General features: G+C 32.9%; 1 protein-coding gene across 2 annotated transcripts in view; it reads right to left on the bottom strand.

The window, feature by feature from the left end:
* Window positions 1-23,328, bottom strand: part of LOC110991887 (FMRFamide receptor-like) — an 84,462-nt gene that overhangs the window by 15,997 nt on the left and 45,137 nt on the right. The window contains exon 2 of one of the 2 annotated variants that reach the window (XM_022257445.2): window positions 15,161-15,258. The exons of the other annotated variant lie outside the window; for it this stretch is intronic. The gene's annotated coding sequence lies outside the window, so the exon portion shown is untranslated. The remainder of the gene's footprint in view (window positions 1-15,160; window positions 15,259-23,328) is intronic. 2 annotated transcript variants of the gene reach the window in all.

The following is a 23,328-nucleotide window of genomic DNA, read 5'->3' as shown; positions in this document are numbered from 1 at the left end:
AACCTCCACCACCTAATGCATGCGAGCATCTTCTGATCGAGGTTATGCTCAGTAAAACAAAAATTCTCCTTGGAGTGTTCTACTCTCCTTCTCTCTTAGTCGACTATTTTTCAGGCTTTGATGATACTCTTGAAAGGTTTGCGCCTCTCTATAAAAACATAATAGTTATGGGTGATTTCAATACCTGCTTAATAAAAGACGACTGTCGATCGAAAAAGTTGCTCTCCATCACTGACTCTTATAATCTTCATAACCTGCCACTTAGCGCCACGCACAAAGTCCCAGGCTCCACTCCTTCCCTATTGGACCTTATATTTACCTCTTCTCCTGACCTAGTCACTAGTCATGGCCAACTTCCTGCTGTTGCCTTTTCTCATCACGATCTCCTTTATTTGTCCCTCAATCTTAAACCTCCCAAACTAAAACCCACCGTAGTTCTTAGGCGTAATTTTGCTGCGATCGACTCCGAGCGTCTGCTTACTGATGCAGCTAAAATCGACTTTAGCACGATTTACGAGTGTCCCACCCTCAATGGTAAAGTTGATCTACTAAATTCCTCCATTACTAATCTTTTCGATATTCATGCCCCTTTGAGACCAGTTAAACTCAAGCATTTACCTGCTCCTTGGCTCAATGATGAAATCAAAACTTTGATTAAACAAAAAAACCGTGCTAAAGCCAAGATGAGAACAGCCAAAACGGACAAGGATCGTGTATTTTACAAATCCTTGCGCAACCGTTGCAACACGCGTTGTCGGGATGCGCAGAGAAGACACATTCACGACTCAGTGTCAAGTGGGGATCCCTCAAAAACATGGAATTTTTTAAAATCTCTGGGTGTCGGTAAGCCGCCACGTGCTTCCATATCTCCCGATATCGAGGTAAACAGCCTAAACGCCCATTTTACCTCTCACTCTACTCTAAGTAATATCGATCTGGATTTAACACTTGAGAATATATCATCTCTCCCTCGTCCTAGTTTTCCATATTTCTCATTCGCTGAATTTTCTTGCCAGAACGTTGAATCTGGTATTTCGTCTATTCATTCCAATGCTGTTGGTTCTGACCTGATTGGTCGCGCTATGATCATACCTATTCTCTCTCTTATACTTCCTGTAATCACACATATTTTTAATTTTTCCATTTCTACAGGTGAATTTCCTTCTTGCTGGAAGGATGGACTTATCATCCCTATCCCCAAAAAGGCTAATCCTAGTACTTTTTCTGATTTTCGACCCATCTCAATTCTGCCTTTTCTATCCAAGGTACTTGAACGCCTTATACATGATCAATTAAATGATTTCCTTAACAAAAATTCCATACTGAGTCCACTTCAGTCCGGGTTTCGATCTGAACATAGCACGACTACTGCTCTGGTCAGGGTAGCCGATGATATTCGCGAAGGCATGGACCACAAACAACTCACAATTCTCACACTACTAGATTTCAGCAACGCTTTTAATACTATTAATTTTGAAATTTTAATGGAGTTGCTTAGGTCTATAAATATTTCTTCACATGCTGTTAACTGGTTCTCTAACTATCTTAATGGGCGCCGCCAGTGCATTAAGACAAGCGATTGCGTATCTCAATGGAGTTTCATTGAATCTGGCGTACCGCAAGGTGGCGTACTTTCTCCTCTTCTTTTCGCTATTTATATTAACTCTTTAACGTCCCGTCTTTCTACTAATTTTCATTTATACGCTGACGATCTCCAAATCTACGTTCAATCAAGTCTCGATGATCTCCCGCAGGCCATACATTCCACAAACTATGAGCTGGCAAAGATAGTTGACTGGAGCAAAAATTTTGGTCTTCTAATCAATCCCAACAAGAGTAAAGTCATAATCATTGGCAGCCCCTATTTCACGACGAGAATTGATTGGGCCACTGTACCACCTATACATATCAACGGCGTAACTTTAAATATAAGCCGTGCAGTTAAAAATTTGGGGGTCTTATTTGATCAAAACTTATCCTGGGAGCAGCATGTCAAAGAAGTTAGCCGCAAATTGTATGGTGCCTCTAGTATCCTCCGACGTCTCAGTAATTTCCTTCCCTTTAGTACTAAAACCTCACTGGCACAATCTCTCCTCCTGCCTTTACTGGACTACGGCGATTCTTGCTCCTCCGATATGAGCGAGGAATTGCTAAACAAACTGGATCGTCTCCAAAACTTCTGTATCCGATTTATTTTCGGTCTAAGAAAGTATGATCATATCTCTGCGTTCCGTAAGCGGCTAGGTTGGTTACCCATTCGACAGCGACGTGATGCTCATATTCTCCATCTCCTATATTCCATCCTGTTCAATCCTAAAACTCCTTCTTATCTCAAAAATGATTTCAAATTTTTGGGTTCACATAACTATAGTTTACGCTCTTCCGAAAACTATACCCTTGAAATCCCATCTCATAACTCCTCTTTTCTTGGCGATTCCTTTAAGGTTTCAGCAGTTCGGCTATGGAATTCACTTCCCGTCACTATTCGCTTAGCTCCTTCTCTATCTTCCTTTAAATTTCTGCTTTATAAACATTTCCTGTCCATGTCATACCACTAACTACTTACTGACGTGAGAGCGATCTTTTTCATCTTAGATTGTCCTGATTCATGTGCACTGTTTACTTTTTGTTTTGTTTTATGTAACTTGTATCAGTTTAGTTTATTTTTATTTCTTTTTGTTTCTGTTAAGTATGTTTTGTTTTTTTTTTTTTTTTTTTTCCCTTTTTATTTTTGCACTTCTTGCCTACCTTATCTAATATACTCATAGTGGTTTTTTTTTCCTTTACTAACAGTGGTTGTCTGGAAGAAATCGCTCTAAAGCGATAAGGCCGCCAGTTGCTTGTCATTAAATTATGTTTAATATTTTCCTTTTATGTAATGCAACAAAGTGTAAATAAATAAATAAATAATAAATAAACTGTATTGAATGCGACGTACTGAGTAATAAAGACTGTTAAGCTAAATTATAAAAAGCTATTATATATTGCTTAGTTGGCTTGACACAACACCTTCCTGAAAATGTACTAGGCAATAATAGCTTTATGTTCATTAAATGAAGTTAAGACGTTAAGAATTACTTTGGCTTTTAGTAAATTATTATTACCAAAATTATACCTGGTTACGCGACGTAATTGATACAATAATGGTTTAAATTTAAGACATAAGTGTTATTTTATTTTAGTTATTTACTGGTATTTGTGTTTGCTCTGGTCAGTCTGGTCCTAGTCAGAGCTTAGAAAAAGTTATTTTCTAGGGAAACCTCCCTAGTCAGAGCTTAGAAAATAAGTTTTTGCATAAATTGAATCAATGCAAAAAATATATGGGCACAAATTAAACAAATACTTTTAATCCAAAGTTAAAATCAGAGCTCCGGTTTGTCATTAAATAGACGCTGCCGATTTTAATGGTGGAGCGTGTATTGTAGGATTTAAAGCCGATTTTTTTGCTATTTTTGTGCACATACACATGAGTTATTTCTAGAAAATAACGAGTTAACTCCAGGATTTGTGTAAAATGTATTAAAAAAGCATCCGTGGTACTAAATTCATTTACAAAATGACGACAAAAATGATTTATTTAATTTGAAGAATCGTAAACTAAATAACATGCATACGTGGACGGGACTATGTAATATTTGATTAAAATCTGGTTTCTACATAGAGCAATTTACGAATAAAAAAGGGGCAAAGGTTAGTAAATGAAAAGTTTTCTATATGTAGTTTTATAATGCTGTGAAGCGCCGATGAAGCACGTAGACTCTGATAACGAGATGTCACCTCTTCCAGGTAACCTGCTGTCGTGTGTGCATTCATTGAAGCCGCATAGGGTTATACACACGATAAGACTTGAAGATTATCGTTTTTATATAGTCAGCGTTTAGATAACACGAGTAACTGCGCCAAGGGTACACCTTAGTAATAATTTATATTTATAAAAATATCGATTTTGCTATTTCTTTTTTGTTTGTTATTCTTGTTGAAAGAAAGAATTAAGAAATTTTCTTAATTTTTTCTTTCAACAACAATATTAGCGCGGAATATTTTAGAATACCAAAACCACAATATTAAGAAATCCTCACTTTTAGCAATTATTTTTTCAGTGCATATATAACGCTTTTACAATTTAAACTTTTTGATGTAGATAACCTTATGAGGTTTGACATAACATTGACAGAATGCGTGCTGCAAATATTGTCAAAGAGTATTTAAGAAAAAATGAATTCGTAAAACAAATGTTTCAATCAGAGTTATTATTTTGATAAAATACATATGAAATAATTATATTAATAAATATATACAACTCGGTTTACTTGGTTATAAAGAAGAATAAAGACAAAAAAATAAAATAAAATACGTTCTTTTTGGAACATAAAATCATCATGGTATCACATATTCCACGTCATCAAATTCGAACCTGTTGGCATCCTTACTAATCGGCAAAGAAGACAGAGGGTGTTGGCCGATAGGTCAACTTCTGTCGGTTAATTAATAGTTTCTGAAAATACCTCATATAGCTGTTAAAAGTATGTTTTTTCAGGGTAATAGTAACAAAATGCGTTAACCCTAGTGAGTTATACGCTGCGGTAGCTTTAATATTGGATGCGATGAGCCGCGAAAGTCCTTTGTGTCAAATCATGCCATCGGTATTGTCTGCTGATAATTTTAATTTGGTCAATTCACTGTGGTATTTTAGTGTACGAATTTTGCCCTTAAGATAGAATTTGGTTCATTCAAAATGTTACGCTTAGAAAAATGCAGTGTTTGATTTAGTTTTAAAATTTATTCTGTTTTAAAAGTTTTAAGCTGTGCTAGGTCAGTATTAAATGTAGCATTTTAAAAATATATTTGCGTCAGTGCGCCATATCAGGACCCGTATGGTACAGTTATCTGAAGTAAAGGTAAAAGGTAACAATAGGCTTTCATTTTAATATCTTGATTCGAAAATTGGAAAAAAGGTTTTTTCAGACTCATTTTATTTTTCTTATTTTCACAAGGCTGAAATAAGCCTGGCTTCTATAATGGCGGTCCACAGCGTTTTCTGAAAGCTAAATCGTGTCCCGTGTCACTTTACTTTGTCTGAGAACTAGTACTCCGAACGCCACTATTTTTTTTTCTACAATAAAGTTCACAAAAAGAGTGCAACTTGATGAATACAATAATTAAGGCTAATACGGAATGTTAACTTGACTTAATTTTCTACTAGGGAATATTTAAAGAAAAACACTTTTTTAACGGATTGAAATTATTGTATGTATTATTGTATTTAAACTTATAATTATATAATCATAATTTTAAATTTAACCGACGTTTCGCGTGCTTTACAGCGTGCGTGGTCACAGTGACTGATGACAAAGGTGTTAAATGTCAAAAAGTATCACAGCTGTAGAAAATGTTGTATTATCTGTATTTATTTCCCCGGAGTAGGTATCGACTAAAAGATGTAGGGATTTTGCAAAAATTGCTCACGGTGTCCTCCATACTAGGGAATAGCTTAATGTTTATTAAGTGACTTAGTGTTCTATAATGAGTGAGTAGTGTTCTTAATATGTCACTATTACGTTAAGAACATCATACTTCGGCTTTTAGTAAATTATAATTACCAAAACTATATCTAGTTACGCAACGTAATATGCAACAATAGTTTGAAATTCAAGATTATGAGTGTTATTTTTTTAGTAATTTGTTATAAACTAATGACACTACACCCTTTTAAGTCTGGTTCTCAGATTTATGTGTCTTTTCCGTGATCATTTCTAATAGGCAAGTACGTGATCAACCTTCTGTGCCTGACACACGCCGTCGCCTGTTCCGGGTCAAAGATATGTTTTTCTTCATCGTACGGGCGATTCTAAAATGCGCACATAAATGGAAAGATCATTGGTGATTAGTGGCTAACTACAATAAACTAAATGCTTAATTTGTTTTTAATAATTTGTAATTTTTATACTTCAAAATTGTATTAAAAATATTATTAACTATGAACGATTTTTAATTTTATTAATAAGAATCTATCTGTAAACTATTATAAATATAAATATCTATTTTTCAACACGACACTAACAAGGATGAAAATATGAATTTATTCCCACATAGTTTTACTTTTATGAGGCTATGATATAGATTATAACAACGTCTAACGTAAATACTGTTGTTTGATGAAGCCCCACTATTATAAAATTTTACTTAACTGAAGTAGAGAACTCTTTATTAAGGCAATTTACAATGGAATTCGCCCGACGATTCGAGCTACGTATTTCGTAGCTCGTTGTCATTCGTAGCAAGTTACGTCGTAGATGGAACTACTGACTGAGATTACTTCTATAACTCAAAGTTGTCCATTATACTATATATCTAATGGATTAATAATAATTATTTTTTAAATATATTATGGGTAAAATCGTATAACAAAATATAAGTTATGGATATACGATAAACGCTTTTTTGTGCACATCATTCCGCAACTCAGCGATTTTAGGGTACCTTTTGCTACTACCACTATGTAGAACTAGCTACTTACTAAAGCAGTTCCGAATCAATTTGACTTTGCATTCTTTAAGATAATAACAGACCAATTCTTAAAAGGTAATTCTTAAACGGTAACGCACTTACGAGTCTTCCTACTGTGTGTCCATTCCATTTGCTCTGTCTATTAAAAAATGTTTTCCGTATTTTCAAACAACCAATTCTACATTTCTCAGCAATATATTCCAGTAATATTCGCTAGTTTTTCCTTAATACACTATTAAGTTTGCTTTTTAATATTAAAAAATAAACACAGGAATAATTCAATCTTACTTGAATTGAAGAAAGATAAATGGCACTCTATTAATTTAATCTAAATGTTTTCGTTACATTAACGTGTCAATACGCCAAAAATGTTTTGTCACGTTTATTCATTTGCAAAATGACACGAGAGTGATAAGGTCGAAGTAATTAATAGCTATTTGAGAACGTAATGAAAAATGGGCTTAATATCAAGGTTCGTTTGACACCTTTAATAGTTTACACGATAGTTATTTAAAGATCAACGAAGATATTCAAGTTATTTTTTCAAGCGTTTGTTATGGTAGATGGGTCAGTAGATGGCCCAGTGCGAATACGCCCACAGAAACCTGGAAAGATGACATAAAAGTGATAGCTGTAAATTATTGGAAAATGCTTTGGACGAATTTGGACTCCATCAGAGGTCGTATAATAACATAATCTTATTGTAACCTTAATTATGGCATTCGATTTTTTTTCAAGTCAATGATGGCCGCAAAAATTAATTTTAATAAAATATTTATTATATAAATAAGAGCATTGTTTGCAACAGAAATCAGGCCAGTCCGAAAAATGTTGTGGCACCATTGATTAATTTTTTTTTACAAAATATTGAAATGACACACAAGATCTAAAACAGAAATAACGGTTTTAAATTAACTATGAACTTGCGTAAACCAATACTGAAACAACAATATTGAAATTGATCCTGAAAATTTCGTATTCAAGCTCATCTATTGGTCCTCGCTTATCAGATTGCATTCGATCATTTTTATTTTATGGACAAGTAGGTGATCCGTCTTCTGTGTCTGACTCATATTGATTTTGGACGTCGATTTCCTCACGATATTCGCCATCACCGTAAGTGCTAATTGCGTCCATAGATAAAAGATTTCATTGGAGCATAGCTGTGAGTCGAACGCATGACCTCAGATAGCCAACACTGCTTTCAATTTATCGTTCGTAAAAACAAGGCATGTTAAAATCTAATTAAATCTGTAAGGTCAGCGTAATAGAGTTAGTAAGTAATTTCATGAAGCTCAACAGAAGTGGTCGCGTCTCTCGAATCCGGGCCTAATTGGTAATTTACGTCTGAGTCGCTCGCTACTTTTTCTGGGCTCACTATTAGTTGGAGGCGAGAGAGGGAAAGCTTATGTCACTTGTCCTTTGTTCCAACTATCCGCCAATCCGCAAGCCATTTACCAGAATGGACGGCTATCACGACCCATTCCTAGATATTAATCTTTTTCTGGAAAACCTTTTTACTTAAAGTACACGAGTGGCTATTAATTCCGTCAAAAGTCCATTCGTTAGATATGAATAAACATTTAATTTTAAAAAATAAGTTATAAGGCAGAATACGAAATTCCACCCGTATCCCCGCCGTTCCACAACTGAGCGTTTTTCTAGACAGTTTTCGCCGCGAGAGAAGAGCGTACCAATTCTTAAAAGGCCGGCAACGCACTCGCGAGCCCTCTGGCATTGAGAGTGTCCATGGGCGGCGGTATCACTTAACATCTGGTAAGCCTCCTGCCCGTTTGCCCCCGTTCTATATAAAATAATAAAAAAAATATAAAAAAATATATAAAAAAAATATTATAAGAAGTAGCGCAAATGATACTCAATGCAATATTTCGAAGCAAACTTGATGTATGGAAGTCAGACTAAAGTGCTAAATCTCAATCTTATCATAATTTTCATTCTTCTTTCAATCTTACCCTTATTATTGATTAATGATAAAGAGGTACAAACCTGAGGCCTCCTAAAAGGTTATGGCGCCAATGTATTTGTATTTGATTATTTGATTTGAACAATCAGAGGATACGAGAAATACCAAACATTATTTGTGTGAAGTAAAACATGCCAATTTAATATTAAGTTAGTTTATAAGGAAAATTGAAGATGTTAGAAAATTATAAAATGTCGAAGAAAGAACAGCTTCTACAAGTGCATCTGTCAATTAATGAGAACTTGAAAAAGACAAACTAGACTGCACTTCTGTTGTTTCTTTCAAAGTTTTTGCATGTTGGGAGCAATATAAAAGTTGACTTCACGACAATTAAGTGTCAACAGAGTCCTTTTTAAAACGATATTTAAATAATAAGTTTTCTTTGCACAGTATACTTTCATGGGACAGTTCTTTAAAGTTTAATAGCACGTAAATGACCTTCTACAAATAAACTATTATTATTACGTCGGTTAAACTTTCTTTTTTAACTACAATGTTTCGAAAAAAAGTAGCACACAGCAGCATTTGTTAATTATGAATAAATTAAGTATATTATAAAAAAAATTGTGTGGTTTTATGAAACCACGGTAAAAGTGAAACTTTTTTTCACATTATAGACATTTAACTAAATATTTTTGGAATAATATTCCATTAGGGTATAAAATCGATTTATCAATCTTAATTTTGTAAAATTGGAATGATAATGGGATTAATAAAAGTAGACTAAGTCTCCAACTAATATTTTTATTGAATTCTGTGTCTTTGAGAGTACGACATACATAATACTTAACAATTTTTCGATTTATATCTCTATATCTATCGATTTTTCGAATTATTTCGATTATTTATTATACACATATTAAAATGAGCACTAGCACAAATGATTAATAGTCTATACACTACTCGGTCAGCTGCTGCGAACTATGTTCGCCGCCATATTGGCCTTGGCTGCTATGACAAGCGCCTTTCACTTTATCCCTACTCCGCGGCCGACCGTCACGCGACATACGCCACACAGACCAAAAAGTTTCAGACGATGTAATAAAAGTTTATCTTTAATTAATATTAGTTTTACAACGTATGATACAAATAATATAAGAATTAACTAATTGATATGGCTAATAATATAAAATGTAAAATTCCTTTTAAGACAAATTTGCACGCCATTATGTGTGGCAGAATATGCGAACTTACGATTGTACCACTATAACATTTTTGTTCTATATTCTTATAATACCAAAATTAAATAATGTAGGAAAAAGTTTTAATGAATTATATTAACTGCCATTAGTTTGCGTTATCGAAAGATATTAACGAATATCACGTAACACTTACAAGTCATTTCCAAGTACTGAATTCATTAGAATTCCGAAACAGTAACCATTTAAGATAACTGTTTAGTTTTTATCTTACAAACTTGAGTTGTAATTAAGTTGAGGAAGCTATAAACATTAGCGGGTTTAATCTTCAAAGTTGTGCAAATAGATACAAACGCGTGAGGTTCGCGCTTGCTCACTGAGAAACGGTTTCTGTTTATCTGGGTAAGGACGTAATTTGTAGCAATTTGTATGTTATACCTTGTGCGAGTCCCGAGATCATCAATCACGGTACCTATAGAGCTACATTCTACCTGGTCTACGTGTCTGTTAACCGTATTTTTAGTACGTATCTTAAAAATTCGATAGAAGTGCGTGAGAAGAGATAATAATTTTGATGTTTACGAGATTCGTGATGAGATCCGAGTATCTATGGTGATAATAATAATAATAATAGCCTTTATTTACAAACCCTTATTATGAGAAAAGCAATTACATTTATTTTGAATTGAAAAGAATAATTTTTAACATTAGGTAAAATACACTATAACATTTAGAAACCATCATATGTTTGCCAAGTTTTGGTTTGTCCACCATTGGGCATAGGCCTCATCCAGCCGGTTCCACTTGTGTCCTTCGGGCCAGATAACCACAGTTAACATTACCTCTGTAAATTTATTTAAATTTAAAATAAAATTAATAGTTTACATATATATATATATATATATATATAATATCTATGATATTTTAAGTAAATATTCAATGATTAATTAGACGTCATCGAACAATTTGTTACCCGCCATACCGCGGAGTATATTTCTCTTTTGCTTGTGGTTAATCATCAGAATCTAAGGTAATGGAGTAAAATATAGGCATATAGGTCTAAAAATATTAATATTAAACCATTTAATGAACCGCTCTTGACAGCAGTTGAAAGATGAGGATAGCGGCGCGCATCGTTAGCGCTTACATTACAAGCGTGACCTTTTATATATACGGCGTGAAAATTTTATATCGTCAAGAGTGTCAATTTCCTACAATTATAAGGTCTGGTAATATTTAAATTTCCATGTATATACAGACTCTTTCATCACTTCATTCACTTAACAAAGTTTTCCGTGCGTCCGGCTTTTTTTTGATATACAAGTGCCAACATTAAAGAGAGTCACTTGTGCATGCCACCGGAACCTCAGTAGGTATATGATATTTGTAGCGTTGACTATATAGTAAACATGTAGGTGGCAGGAGATAGGCACACCTTCTTGAAAATACGTTTTAAAAATTTTGTTTTTATTCGTGTATGTCAAACAAAGCCTTCAATGTGTGGGAATTATAAAATTGGATAATATAAAGGTTTAATATATGTATATGTAAATATTCGCATAAATATTTGTGCGTGGTGAGCATGCTCACAACACCTGAATATTCACGATTCGCCTGTGCTCCATCCCATCCATAGTTGCAGTCAAAATGGCGGACGTAGAGCTTGTAATGTAACATTTAAAGGGATTCGCCAAAAAACCGACAGCCGAGTGGAGCGCGTTCGGGCGCTCGGCGCTCCTATCGAGTTGCTCGGCTCGATGTTCTAACATGCCGAATAATCGACTCGTAACGTGCTCAAATCGAGCGCATATTCAATGTCAGTCGCCACCATAACGAGTGACGAGGTACACTACCACTCAAAAGTATTCCGCCAACTTCAATTTGTTGAAGTTACAAGCAATATATTTTAAAGAGATCATTTATTAGGTTTCATTAGCTTATTGTTATTTGCCGACCCCTGGTTATAAGATTATAATAGTGCTATAGTCGGAAATATATGATTAATTATTATCAGATTTCCGGTGGGCGCTAGTAACACGGAACTGTTGGGTAACCGATATGTGGTTTGAATCTTCATATACACAAGAATTAATATTTAACACTATACATTTTACATATGCAGAAGGTTTGAAATGTTTCGTTGGGATTATTTAACAACGATGTTTGAAGTATTGGTTGGTTATAATTTGTATAACTTTTTTTCATGTGCGGCCTAGTTGCGACTAATTAAATATATATAATGAAAGAGATTCTAGTTTATGGTTTGTCGTTAGCCGGAAAAAACTCGATTAGTATCGATCATTAATTCAATAAAGACAAGTAAATTGAAATGTCACAAGCGAATAAACCCAGCCAACGAAACCATTTGTAGAAACATTTTACTTCAAGTATTAATGAGATTTATCAATTATCTGTTAAGCTTGGAATTACAGTAATGAAGTATTTGTAGAATAAAATGAAATTTCACATTCCATTGTTAATAAATTTAAATAATTACGGAATCCCGTAAGCCTTTCCCGTGGAATGGGGCAGGTGATAATGCTTCTCTACCATACCATGTAGTACCCCATTTCCATCACCGTTTGATAGAGTTTAAATCACGCACAGACTAGGAACCATTCATTAGTGTCCAGCCCATGAAAATACGACCCAACGTTAGAATGACACGTTTCACTACTAGACTACGTATTAATGGTTTAATTTTCGCGTTCAGTCAATTATCGAATGCATATGCGAACTTACTTCACTCTGCGCAGTGGTTAACTGAATATCTGGTTTTAAGGTGGGTAAATCCACTACTTGTAGAGAAAGAAGGAAAGAAAAAAGTCTTTAATACATACTAAGTACATAACAAATATGATATTTAGAAAGTGCGCTAGCCACCTAGGATTCCCTGTGTCGTGATTGACAATAATTTTTAAATAACACTTAAATTTTATAATTAAACTATTGTTTCAGCATAGGACATGTTGAGAAGATATTGTTTAAGATTGTTAGTGAATGTATAAAGTTATGAATCGTTAAAATTTTGTTTTTAAGAAAGCAGATACAGATGACAGGGCATCTGAAAGAGAAAAAGCATTGGCCAAAGAACAAGTTTTTCGGTAGCTTATAAGTGTGATGTGGTGTGGACCGTGCTCATTTTCAAACAACTCCCTATTTTCCAATTAGGTCTAATCGTTAAAAGTTTTATTTCATTGTACATTTTTGAAGTTGTTTTATACTGATAAGCTTAAGGATGTCGGTGGAGAAAAATGCTTGAGACAGAGAGAGATGGAGCCAATTTGAGGGTTATAATCTACGGATAAGAGGTCCTTGAAAAAATTTTGTATGCCAAGGAAAAAATGAGGCTTAATTATTAATTATTATTATTGAAAAACAGTCCTTATTGTTAATGGCAAAAGCCTATTATAAGATATCACAACCTATTCCAATGAACCTGGACTAATCTCCAACAATCGTGATTCATTCAATACTCAGTTCTAAATTTGACTTTGCCTCTTAACTTCTGTGACTTCTAGATTCCATTTGCGCCTCGTCAACTTTAATACTAACAAAATTTGGACCTTCAGTTGTAAAACTGAAGATTTGTTCAGCTACAGCTCCTATTATAACTCACGTCGTTAGATATATTTCGTATATACTTTCATCATTAAAACTTGAAAATCGTGTGGGCGAAAATGGTTGAGATCCACTTAGTAAAATATATTCTACATCCGTGGCTGGATTTCTATTCACTTCCATTTTTTCGATTGGCCACGATTATTTGTTTTTGATAAAAGTTTGATATAAGGTGATCAAAATGATATTCAAGAGATATTGAAAACTATGATTTAATTCAATCTAAAGAGAGATATATTCTTTACTTTAAAAATTATTTATTACTTAACTGTATCATACGATAAATGTCTAAACAAAACCGAAATTTCAAAGATGAAAACTTTTTTCATAAAATAATTAAACAAAAAATATATTTAAGAAAATGATTTTACTTTCCGCAACACAAAATTTCAAATAATCAATATTCGCTTATATGCAGTAATACAGTACTATATATTACGCTTTATACAGTAGAGAGAGAAAATAGAAACAGAGACTACACACAAATAACATAAAACTACCTGAAACATGTTCTCAAGAAATCTTATTAAATTATAATTGTTTCTGTTTTAAGAGCAAAATTACAAAAGCCTATTTTTCTTGTGGACTTGCCCGCCATTAAATCCGAGACTTAAGAAACCGGTGGATGGAAATGTGGTTTGTTTGTAAAAAGTATTAATTAGATTTTGTTGGACTTGTAATTTTTCCCCCATTATTCTGTTTTTAATTTAGCTACAAGAACGTTTGGAGAAACTGAGTTAATGTAATTATATTATTCTAGATGGATTGTTTGTGAACGAGGCGCCGGATATTGCGAGTTACATGTTGTATATATGAAGACGCCCAGATGTATAATTGATTTTTCCAAGAAAAATCTGGCTACTTTGTGAATTAGAACTCTTTTATGAAATAGCTAATTACTAACCATAAAACGGTCAGATCAATTAATATTAATCGTTTAACGATATAAGCATGGCTTCTTATAGAATTGTCTTAATTTTTTTTTGTTTATGAGGACTCAACAGATGCTCTTAGTAGGTTTATTCGTTGATTGGAAATTTTCACTTGCCATTAGGCCAAATTTATATTGATTAACAATTTAAAAAAAAGAAAAAAAGTTAAATTTGATTGATTTAAAAAAAAATTAACGTTTAGAGTCATATTAATAGTTGTAAATGTTTGTATCACTTAGAGTGACAATAGAATGTCACACGCTTGATTAGCAAGTCGTACACCACAACAATATAATTAGTCCTTTGGTTTTCGTGTCGGTCACCGCTCTGTGGGAAGCATTATTGTTGTTAAAACGAGGTCACACACAGCAATTAAATTTATTGTCAGTCCGATGAACACGTTATCTGTGTATCTGGATATTAGCTTACATCAACGATCTAGATCACATCAGATATCTAGCGGTCTCTTACTTCATGATAGACTGACTATGACTTGACTTGGCTCATGTCATGTCATATACTAATATGGTCTCTTAGAAGACATGGTGAAGTTGAATGGCCCTGAATGTTCTTTGGTTTCAACTTGTCAGCGCCCTGCGCGTTTCTTTTAAAAGTATGTCTATATCTGTTCAATAGGTCTAAATGTGTGTAATATATATTTCCTAGCGTCTCGTGATAAAGAAACACTTTTATTTACTTTTTCCATATCATAAAGCAACACTTTTATTTACTTGGATATCGTATAACGAGAGTGAAGTGCGTGCGAATATTACGGAACGTTCGTTTCATTATGATACTCACTTCAGATGCTAAGAATAAGATAGAGGTTCTATAATCAGCGTGAACTATGACTCCCACATTCCAATACTTTTTTGACATTCGTAATTTATACGATATATGTATCAAGTACAACATTGATACACAGAAAAAATGATAAATAAAAGTAAGGATAAATAAAAATTTTAAATTTTACTTACAGTGTCAGGAGCCACAAGTCCAGTGGCTGTGGCACCGTGGTTGTGTTTATAACTGCCAGTCCCAGAGACTCTCCGTTCACTCATGCAAGACTGTTGTTCTGTGAACAAATTAGTTAATAAATATATCTTACATGAAGATTAAAGAAGATCAAAAAAAACTTTTGCGCTGAATTAACAATATACGTTCTAGTTGGTTGTTTGAAGTTTTCGAAATTTTCCATAAATCTCCTGTAATATGAAAATTAAAAGTTTCTTCTAAGACTTGGCTTACAATTTTCCTTTTTATTTTTCACCCGAAAGATGCCTAGTACAGACGTTGTATTTGAGACGACGTGTGTAAATGTTTAATGTGTATCTGAGACACGAGACTTATTTTGTATTCGGTATTAGAATAACCATTAAATAAATATTTCTGCGTTCCGTAAGCGGCTAGGATGGTTACCCATTCAACAGCAACGCGGTGCTCACGTTCTCCATCTTTTATATACCATCCTCTTCAATCCTCTTTTCAAATTTTTGACAGCCCATAGCTAACGCTCTTCCGAAAGTTATATCCATTAAATGCCATCTCATAACTCTTCCTTTCTTGGCGATTCCTTTAATATATCTGCAGTGAGACTATGTATTCGCTTAGCTGTATATACATTATATTTTCTTTAAAAAGCTCAATGTCAGATGTGGAAATAAATCTCCATGCCTTATTGGTAAGTTATAGGAATACTAAGATCATTCTTCGTTTTCCAATAATTACTAAAATCTATATAATGATGATGTGTAACATTTTAGTAGTAATAAATGAAGTCTGGTAGCGTTTATCGTCGTAGAACTTACGTAGCACCGTACACTCATGCAAGTATGAATTAAAAGAACAGCAAATTTATTCGTACCACTAGTATTACAAGTAGTACGAATAGTACCACTAGTATTACTAGTAGTACGAATAGTAACACTAGTACTATTCGTACTACTAGGGCAGACATGTTTATCTTTCCTCCTCCGGTTGATCTCGATAAAAACGCATTATATATCGTATGAAAAAAAAAAACAAATCACGACCGACTTCGAATTGCACTTAAAATTATTAAATAATAATATTCCTTCTTTGTATTTTTTGGACAAAGATAATGTATAAAGTGTTTAAAACTTATAGCTAAATAGTACCTTTCATAAATCAGCTATTGCTAATTTATGAAAGGTACTAAATCAAGGTGTATATGTATTAATTAACTGATCGATGTACTCAAATTATGTTAATCTAATAAGGATAGTTTAAATTAAGCTTATTGACATGAGAAATGTACGTTATTGCTCAACCGATATATTTCCTATGTATAATAAACTTCATTGACAATATTTGCGTAGGTTACTAACTATAACACAAAATGAAGCATTACATAACGTCCTTAGGTCCCCGTAGGTTAAGTCGTTGGTTCTGCACCTAATATCTATTATATATCCTTCCGGGATAAGAGTTTGGGATTGGTTGTTTATAAGTTTTACGATTATGTACTATAATATTTCGCATGTAATGTAGCAGATGGTATTATGACTAAACAAAGCGTAATTTAAACACCGTCTATTAGCATAACCGTTTTTTTCAGCATAAACTGTAATTGCAAAAGTGTCAGAAGATATTTTTTAATAATGAATAAGCTTGGACGATAAAATAGATTATATTATAGACTACTTTTATTATGTAAGTATAATTTAATTTCTCTAAAAGCAGTAGTAAATTGCTACAAAACATTTCATTATTTCCGCGCTATAGGTTGTATGTCAAGCGGACGTGATGATCATACAGCGTACCAACTGCCACATTTTTTTTGTAATTAATGTTTCAATCTCATTGAAATGTAAACATATTATTTATTATGTAACATTGTGGAATGTCGGTCGGCTGAGTTAGGAATAGAAAACATTGTCTCAAGTTTGTTTTAATTAGATTTCAGCTTTTTTTTAATTTATTTTAAATTGTTAATATTTGTTTTATATAAATGTGTGGCAATAAAATCTTTTTTCCTTCTTATCCTTTGATTAGTAAAATTAAAAAAGTTAATATGAAATTATATTATTGTACATTTGGAATAATAATAATTATGTTGTTTTGTCGTAGAATGTGTTTTGTTTTGTATACAAGTAAACATATCCAATGCACCGTTTAGCCCACATAAGTACAACTTCCATTGCTCCTATCTAACGCAACAGCGTTATAAAAGGTACTCGAAATAGCAGCTTTGATAGAATACCCCTTATAGGACCAATCAACACTTCAAATTAGTAATAAGTCTTAAATATAGATTCTGTAGTATCGGGCCGATGATGTCATATTTAATTAAGTTCAATAATCGTCATTGTTTGATTACTTTAATCAACTTTAAATTATTCTTTTTTGGGGTTCACCGCTGGCACTTACTAATTGAAGTGAGTAATTCATAACTAAATAATTACTGTGCATCTAAATTTTATACAGATCATATTTCTGTAGTGTCAGTTTCGAACGAGCTTTTATTATAATAATAAATAATCTATTACTTTAGGTAAACAATCATATGTCTATTGGTTATTATTGTGTTCGTTAAAATATTGCTATAAATATTATATTAGTAGGTTAAATGTACCTATATGCAATAATTACAAATGTTAATTATAGATTTAAAAGCTTATCACCGCAACAAAACCACCTACGAGTACGAGGGTTTTAATAACAATTAATCCATCGTTTGTTTTTGTTATGAGCTATAATATCGTTAACGATGTAGTCACGTTTCTGAGCGTTAGCTGTCATTATTGTGTCATAAAATTTCTTAATATAATCTAATTAACGACGCCAATAAATACGCCCTTTGGTATATTTATTATCTTTTTGTAGCGAGACTATGTTTTCTAAAGGGAAAAGTTTTACTTTGATCTTTTTATGTAACAACTAGCAAGTGGGCAGGAAGTTCACATCATGCTTCGTACAGCCGATCATACAGATTGCCAGAGCGCGCAAGTGCGTTGCCGGCCTATTAAGAATTGGTATGCTCTTGTCCAGTATATTATAGAGGTGGTGCACCGCCAAAACTGCCTTAAAAAACGCTTAGTTCTGGAACGACGTCTGAAGATGAAACTACTACTATCAATTCAAAAAACGATAGGTACAATAAAATGCCACTAAAAAACTTCGTTTTTATAACATCATTCGAAAGCGGGAGTAAAAGCTAAGTGAATCTAAAAATGAAAAATTTAGTTTGAAGTTAAAATTGCAGACCAACGTAGGAGTATTTATATAAAATTTTGCAACATGTAATTTTTGCTTTTGAATTATCTGCGTGTTCATTGTTGAGAATTTCACGTTGCATTTTAGTTTGGTAATGTTTTGCGGTTTAAAACCATTATAGAAAAAAATAGCGTACTACGAGTGAATTTTTGGACGTTAATTTACACGACAATTAATTCAGACATTGGATATTAACAAAAAGGTGTAATAAGTTTGAGCTCTCGTATTATCGGTGACATTGTGAGAATCCCTAACGATCTCGTGTCTGTCACTAGCCTCACCCCGCTGATTGATTGTGGCGACAGGCGAGAGAGCGCTGGCTATTGTAGGAACCAGCCAACTTTGATGACTTGGCATTTTTAACTCACTAGTGTGTACACTCTACTTTGTCTACTAACGAGACAAAGTCAAAGTTAATTTTTTTTCCAATTACACCACCTTAAAAGCCTTTTTTAACGTTAAATAAAATTTAAAGATGATTCTAGTTGCCCCTTCCAAAAGATAGTTTCGTGTGGGGAATTATGTGAAAGAAACTCCACACTTACTATTTTATAATAGAATTTACAATATTTGTATACATTAGATAATTAATTATATGTGAAGACAATGTACTCCTAGAATAAAACTACTATACGGGTCTATTATTGTATTATACTATTTGTGTCATATTTATTTAAGCCTAGAACTGTATTTTCTAGATTACTATATTAAGACATTTCAATAGATTTTTAGGATAGTAATCGATGTAATATAAATCGCAAAAGGCTAGGTTACTTATGAATCCCCCTATGTGTAATATGTCAAATGACAGTTTTTCTTTTATGTATAAAACGCAACCTCAAGATGCACTATGATGAATGGATTCTGACGGTGAAAATCCATTGCCGGCTAGAAAGCTGGCACAGTTTTGACGTAGGGCGGGTGGTAGGGTGGCAAAGCTCTGTTATTACTTAGCTAATGAATGACGCGCGACGTTACGGGACATCTTTGGCTTTGACTAAATTATTCTTAATAATTTTAACACAAAACACAGCTGAGCCAAAATGTACATAAAAGGAGGAGTAATTTTCTAAAAAGCCTGAATTTTTTACCGCAATTAAAGATAAGTTTTCAAATAAATTAGTAGGAAAATTTTCAAAATTACAGCCTTAAATAATTTTAATAATTATTTCAAGTTAAAGTAAATAAAAAAATAAAAATGTTATCATCCCTTGCTTTAATTGAAAACAATGCCACAAAGTCATGCAAGTTAAATTAGGGTATATATAAAGCATATGATTAGGAATGAAAGATTGACACTTGTATCGATTCGTCACTTGATTGACGCATTTACTTCATGTGAAAAATGTTATGGTACGACGAGGAGAGATAAATCATGGACAAAGAGGTGAGCCCGTAATAATAAAAATCTCAATAACTGATTAATAGAACCTCTTAATTTAAGTTGGAATTATAAATGTATAGTTGAATATTACATAGTAATAATTACTCAGGTAAATCATAAAATTGCATTCACTTTGGCAGTCTTTTACGATAACAGGATTTTAAAACCATTTGTATTAATGTTTTTATGCCACTCTCGACTTTAAGATCAGGAGTTCGAACTACAGCTCTGCTTCCACAGATTATTATTTTTACGCACATTTGATATTCCTTTTTACCTTAAAAAACATGTATCTTTTATTTATGGTCTTCCGCGTTCACTCTTTGCGCATACCTCCTGTACATGATTAATAAAACAGATACAAAATCTGCCTTGTCTTATCAGTTTACTTATTCACGAGTCTATAGGTCATTTAAGAACTACTTTATTATATGTCATTTGATTTAGTATACTACTAATGACAACTAGCTTGCCTGTATATATATTAAGTAATTTAATAGAAGTTTATGTTTCTAAAGATTGCTTTCGGCCTTCGTGGTATAGACTATAGAGTCTCTCTGAGGCACTATTTTATAAAACACTTACCGCTCGACAAATTTATCACCAGTGACCAAGAGTTTTAATTAAAGTCAATTCAGTGCTGTCTACTTATTTTCCTTTGTAATTTGTGTTGAAAATATTGTATACTCATTTTAAATTGTTCGGGTAAACCGGTTTTTATTTATAATTCAGATTGAAATTATAATTTGTAATTAAAATATCAAAGTGTTAATTTAGTTCACAACAGTAACATTGAGTCTTTGGAAATTTTGAAAATCAGCGAACAGTTTGTAAACATTGTTGAGAACTAATAATAATCCTTCCAATTCATTAAATTTAATTAACAACTTAGGCGTTAAATTAGGAATCTTTTGTTCTAATTTCTATTCAAATTACCTTCAATAACAGGTAAATGGATAATTAATAATAACATTGCAAATTTAATTTATTGAAATTATTATTATTGTATATCCTGGTTTGTGTTTCACCTAAATTACTAAAAATGAACTCTTTATGGTAATTAATAACAAGCATTTCGATCTTTGGCAAAATGTCAATGTCTTTCTGAAACCACACAAAAACCAACTTTAAAAAAAAACTCAATGACCTGAGTGTAGTAATTGTTTTTACATTTAAAGCTTAATTTCACTGCCGTTTCTGCTTGTACGCTGCTGTAAGGTCTTCACAAGTAAGCACATATTAACGAAATGGTAAACCACGTCACTACTACGAGGCTTATTCTGGGCGTTCAGTGGTGCTTCAATATTTTAGGCCTTCTTCTTCTGTCTGATGATGGTTTGACATGACTGCTTTTAAGCTATTTATTATAGGCAAGTAGGTGATCAGTCTTTTGTGTCACAACGTCAACGTTTTCGGTCTCAAACCTGATTTCTTACCATCTCTCACAGATTGAGCATGTGTGCATAAAGTTCATTACATACAACCTAAGTCATTCAATCAAATCAAAATACGTTTATTCAGTCTAGATGCATCTAAGCGTACGCTTATGTATGTCAAAAACGTTTACAAAACTCGTGAAAGAGCAAGACTACGCCACGCAAATAAAAAAAAAGGGGTGAGATTGGCACTTTCTACATTCTACTTTTTACTCTACTTTTATACTTTGTACTACTTTTTACTGAAATATATGAAGCGCCAAAATACATACAAAAATAATTATATACATTGGTTAGGTTCATAATACTAGTTGAGTGATTAGAGGCTGGCCTGGCTGAACACTGTTGTTTTAATTTGAATGGATAATTTTCAGTCTAATCACAGTTTGTGAATATCGACGCGCGGTGATCGCTTTGTCAAATGATGCCTCGTTACGTCACAGCTGGCTTGTTGCCACTTTGCCATTAGTTTTCATTCAATAAAACCATTTTATAATGAAATAGTAGCTTTGCTCGGTATTTTTATTTTTTTATAAATTGTGTTTTTTGGAAATTATATTTAAGTACGAATTACATACTAATAAAATGATGAAATATGAACAGTTTAAACAAAAAATAGTATTATTATTCGCCGATAGATGTCAGGAAGATACATTTTTCAGTTTAAATTGGGACTACTCAAACACCACCTATTTGTTATTTTCTATCATTTATTCCTAGCTAGATCGATTTTTCGCCCCCGAAAACCCCGTATACTAAATTTCATGAAAATCGTTGGAGCCGATCCCGAGATTCCAATTATATATATATATACAAGAATTGCTCGTTTAAAGATATAAGATAAGATAGGAGATACATATGTTTATATTGCTACCATAGTTTATACGAGTAAATAAAATAAATTGACCATGTGTTATGTCAACGTTTTGAGTCATCGTAAAAGCTGGAGGGAGCTGTCGGTAGTCATAGACTTCATGTAATGCTACAATTTGTGAAAAAATAAAACCTTTAAAAAGTCCGTCGTTTCACAAGTGAGTGTTTTTACAAGGCAGTTTTTGCCGCGCAACACCACTATGTGGAACCAACTGCCAACTGAAGTATTTCAGAACCAATTCTACTTAGGGGCCCTCGAAAAAGGAGCGTACTAATTCATCGGGTAATGTGGGGTATCACTTAACATGAGATGAGATTTCTGCCCGTTTGCTTAATATTACATGAAAAAAAAACCATGCGTATTAGTTTTAGTGCATATTAGTCTTAAGTAATCAGTAAAATATTGAATATGAGAAAAGTGTTTTCCTCTTAATAGATGAAGTACACTTGGACACTTGTTATGAATCTTCTATTTAGTAAATTAGGTTAGATTATTAGGAATTACTAATTGGTATTATTATTGCGTATTGTTCAATGATGTCTCAGTACAGAGACAATCAAAAGAATAAATAGTTACAGCATGAATTCTGTCCTTGGTTCACAATGCGTCTTCAATAACAGTAAAGAGAAAATAGTATATATTTCTATATATGATACTATACTATGATTTTATGTAAATCATATTATACGTATATCAGTATAATTTGAATTTTTCTAGCCGATATAAGTCGCTTACCCTTAGAAGTCCGTAAAAGGATATTAATATTAATGAGATCACAAGAAACTTTACATAAACAAACAGACATCCGGATGGCTTAGCGATAATCCTTTATATGAAGACGAAGGCTTACCAATGTAAGCTAGGAGCTACAATTTTCGTAACTAATAATATATATCCGATCAATAAGATTTTGTCTATATTCAACTAAATCTCGTAATGACTATGACTCAACAATATGAACTATAGAGGAGTGAAATGTTTTTCTAAGGTCAGATGTGATCATAATACAAACATAAATATTCTTAAAAATAAGATTGTCAAAAAGAAAACACATTTATTTTATAAGATCGCACATACAAAAAAAAGCGCATGCGTACAAAGTGAAACTTTTTTGTAAATTAATTATTACTAAGGTAAACGCCCCAATAGATAATCATGTACCAGTAGGTATATGTATTGTATCTATAATCACACTGTTTACACACTGAATACGTG

This window comes from Pieris rapae, chromosome 2 (assembly GCF_905147795.1).
Source record: "Pieris rapae chromosome 2, ilPieRapa1.1, whole genome shotgun sequence".
In the NCBI taxonomy this organism is placed as follows: domain Eukaryota; kingdom Metazoa; phylum Arthropoda; class Insecta; order Lepidoptera; family Pieridae; genus Pieris; species Pieris rapae.
This window is presented reverse-complemented; position numbering and strand designations above follow the sequence as displayed.